Source organism: Schistocerca cancellata, chromosome 2 (assembly GCF_023864275.1).
Source record: "Schistocerca cancellata isolate TAMUIC-IGC-003103 chromosome 2, iqSchCanc2.1, whole genome shotgun sequence".
Taxonomy (NCBI): Eukaryota; Metazoa; Arthropoda; class Insecta; order Orthoptera; family Acrididae; genus Schistocerca; species Schistocerca cancellata.
Window position 1 is genome coordinate 529,226,237 of NC_064627.1, and position 4,441 is coordinate 529,230,677.

The 4,441-nt window shown below is 47.2% G+C and overlaps 1 pseudogene; it reads left to right on the plus strand.

Moving 5' to 3' along the window:
• On the plus strand, positions 1 to 117 carry LOC126163546 (5S ribosomal RNA; annotated as a pseudogene).
• The last annotated feature ends 4,324 nt before the right edge of the window (positions 118 to 4,441 follow it).

Sequence of the window (4,441 nt, forward strand, 5' to 3'; positions counted from 1 at the left end):
GGCAATGGCCTTGCCGCAGTGGATACACCGGTTCCCGTCAGATCACCGAAGTTAAGCGCTGTCGGGCGTGGCCGGCACTTGGATGGGTGACCATCCTGCCGCCATGCGCTGTTGCCATTTTTCGGGGTGCACTCAGCCTCGTGATGCCAATTGAGGAGCTACTCGACCGAATAGTAGCGGCTCCGGTCATAGAAAACCATCGTAACGACCGGGAGAGCGGTGTGCTGACCACACGCCCCTCCTATCCGCATCCTCATTGAGGATGACACGGCGGTCGGATGGTCCCGGTGGGCCACTTGTGGCCTGAAGACGGAGTGCTATATGCTATATCCATACCAGATAGGGACTTCACAGGGGATGGCGTAATTCCCATGGTGTGTGGGGAGGTTAAACATTGCTGCTCTTCCTTAAAAAAATCTGCAACGTGAAAACAAACTCTTCTCTTTCTCGTTTTGTCGTATCGTTACCCCAGCTCCCACTCAGCAAGCCGTCAGCGCATGTAGGCCAGTGGGCAGATTCCCCCCCCCCTCCCCCCTCTCTGCTCGCAGAACGGACGTCGGCATCCCGGCAGTGCAGCCGGTGTGGTTGCCTCTGCACCATTCATCACTGCCACGGCCAACTGCTGCAGCGCCTCAGTGAGGCACCAGACCCGTAGCCTTATTCTGTATTGTTCAGTCGCTCTAACGATCAGTTCGGTGAATGACCACACTGAGTAATAGGGTTACCGCAACCGAGTCTCTGTGCAATTCCATAGGCCATTCAATAGCGAATCTATCTGCTCCCAAAGAATGGAGGTGGACTCGTGCCATGTTGCCGTCTCTCCTTGTGCCAGCCAATCAAAGGCAGCTGACCATGGCTGCATGCACTGCGGCCCATACCCAAAGTGGCTAACTGACACACATCCCCATTATTGGTTATTAAAAGTGTGTTTACAGTGAGTGCAGTCGGTCATATGAAGGAGGTACAATCAATATAATACACTACGGGCCATTAAAATTGCTATACCACGAAGATGACGTGCTACAGACGCGAAATTTAACCGACAGGAAGAAGATGCTGTGACATGCAAATGATTAACTTTTCAGAGCATTCACACAGTTGGCGCCGGTGGCGACACCTACAACGTACTAATATAAGGAAAGTTTCCACCCGATTTCTCATACACAAACAGCAGTCGACAGACGTAGCCTGGTGAAACGTTGTTTTGATGCCTCGTGTAAAGAGGAGAAATGCGTATCATCACGTTTCCGACTTTGATAAAGGTCGGATTGTAGCCTATCGCGATTGCGGTTTATCGTATCGCGACATTGCTGCTCGCGTTGGTCGAGTTCCAATGACTGTTAGCAGAATATGGAATCGGTGGTTTCAGGAGGGTAATACGGAACGCCGTGCTGGATCCCAACGGCCTCGTATCACTAGCAGTCAAGATGACAGACATCTTATCTGCATGGCTGTAACGGATGGTGCAGCCACGTCTCGATCCCTGAGTCAACAGATGAGGACGTTTGCAAGACAACAACCATCTGCACGAGCAGTTCGACGACGTTTGCAGCACCATGGACAATCAGCTCGTAGACCATGGCTGCGGTTACCCTTGACGCTGGATCACGAATGGCAAAACGTCATTTTTTCGGATGAATCTAGGTTCTGTTTACAGCATCATGATAGTCGCATCCATGTTTGGCGACATCGCGGTGAACGCACATTGGAAGCGCGTATTCGTCATCTCCATACTGGCGTATCACCCGGCGTGATGGTATGGAGTGCCATTGGTTACAAGTCTCGGTCACCTCTTGTTCGCATTGACGGCACTTTGAACAGTGCAATTTACATTTCAGATGTGCTACGACCCATGGCTCTAACCTTCATTCGATCCCTGCGAAACCCTACATTTCAGCTGGATAATGCACGACCGCATGTTGCAGATCCTGTACGAGCCTTTCTGGATACAGAAAATGTTCGACTGCTGCCCTGGTCAGCACATTCTCCAGATCTCTCACCAATTGAAAACGTCTGGTCAGTGGTGGCCGAGGAACTGGCTCGTCACAATTCGCCAGTCATTACTCTTGATGAACTGTGGTATCGTGTTGAAGTTGCATGGGCAGCTGTACCTGTACACGCCATCCAAGCTCTGTTTGACTCAATGCCCAGGCGTATCAAGGCCGTTATTACGGCCAGAGGTGTTTGTTCTGGGTACTGATTTCTCAGGATCTATGCACCCAAATTACGTGAAAATGTAATCACATGTCAGTTCTAGTATAGTATATTTGTCCAATTAATACCCGTTTATCATCTGCGTTTCTTCTTGGTGTAGCAATTTTAATGGCCAGTATTGTATCTTCATATAATAAGAAATCTACGTTGTTGTGTCTCAAGGTAGGGGACACAACTCCTAAAAACTGCAGGTGCATTGAGAGACCCGGGGCGACTCGTGGCAGCTTAACTGTCATCAAGCACTGCCCTCTGATCAGACCAATGTCCCAAGAAGTTAAGAGTTGTTAAAATCTAGAAGGAAAAAAATAACCATTGCACTTGATGACTGACAATAATTATGCAACTGATTTATTCGTTTCAGGACTTGCGAGATAAATGTACCTTAAGATGTAAAGGGATGGCTGTAGCTCTTTGATGGGCTCTTATGTATGGCAACAGTTGCTCAACCAAATTATGCTCAGCCTGTACCTCACTAAAAAACTGCTCTCAGGCATTGCAAATGCGCTTGTCTCACCCCACAGATTATGTTGGAAAATCACATGAAACAGTATTTCCTTGAGCCATCTTGTTCATCTTCGTTGTTCTTGTCTTCTTAACGGTACTTCGTGCACCATGACCATTTCCATGATTGTTTGCTGAAATGCATGTATAATAACATTTATGAACTCACTTTTAACTCAGATGTGTTCCGGTGATCCTTCAATAAAACCTAATCACTAAATCCAAAACAAAAATCACTCAATACTTCTAAAATAACAAATTATCTATGCAGTCTCACCCACCGAACTAAATGAGCGGCTTTACTGACACCTCACCACCTCTCAGTACAGTAGACAAACAACTGATAGGCAGACCAATAGTTAACAGGCCTCAGCAGTGTACAGAGTAGCAACTTCAGCCACCGAACTTAGAGTGACATCACTACCGAGGCTAACCTGCGGAATCCAATGGCATAGACAATACAGAATAGGGCTACAGCGTGAGCACAGCAAGCAGCGAGGCAGCATTGAAAAGTGGCTGGCGGTGACAGCTGCTGGTGTAGCTTGAATTAACACATCATTAGTGCGAGCGGCATTGGGGGAGTCGTCGCTAACGCTGCCTATCGCGGTGGTGACATCTTCTTGTAGGGAACATTCAACTGCCCCTCTGGCATGGCTGTTCTGATGCACTTTCACATGCGCGCCTGTCTTCTATTGTACCCTGGAACAGGGATGGCTGCAGTGTCGGTTAGGGATGGTGGTTATCGCAGAAACGATCAGTTTTCGGTTACACCAGTCTTTCCGTCTCCAGTTTAACCTGACTGCTAAAAATCTTCATAATAATGGGTTCCTGAAATAATTGATTTCCGGTTTTTTTATTGCTATTATTGTCAGTACAAATGTAGACTTCGAACAAAGGTGGCAATTATAATGAAGTTGAAGGAGTAGATCACGATCGATATGACACTGAGACTGCAGCAGAAGTTGAATTCATTGCCTCTACCAAAGACTACGAAGGTGAAGGAGTAGACGCAGTGACAGTGAAGGCACAATGTCGCAAGTTGATAACTTCGGTGCAGTATCACTTTTGTATGGTATGAATTTTTCACCACGAAGCAACACAGAAATAGGGATTCAGTTACCATCCCGACTTTTATAGCACATCAATAAAATTATATGTATAGAAATCAAATTTACCTTCTCTTCCATGGAACATTTTGACTGTTTTCTCTTTATATAATCCTGCAAGTTTGTTGTGCCTCCTCCCGTTTTTAATCATTTAAAGCAAGTGGAGCAATGTACATCTTTCCTACCACACTTTGTACCACCAAACAGAGATGGCACCATTCTGGAATACTACTAATGGCCTAGGATGACAGTGAGAACTACCGTATAGCCGGCCGGATTGGCCGAGCGGTTCTTGGCGCTACAGTCTGGCACCGCACGACCGCTGCGGTCGCAGGTTCGAATCCTGTCTCGGGCATGGATGTGTGTGATGTCGTTAGGTTAGTTAGGTTTAAGTAGTTCTAAGTTCTAGGGTACTGACGACCTCAGAAGTTAAGTCCCATTGTGCTCAGAGCCATTTGAACCATCTGAACTACCGTATCGATCAGGTTGGGGCAAGTCCAGCACACTGCAGGTATACGTGTATTGTCTATCAGAACATGCCACTAGAGTTGGCAGGAGTCCGGCTTTAGCTAGATATGTGCGGACTTTTATGCCCATGTCCGACCTGATAGATACGTCTT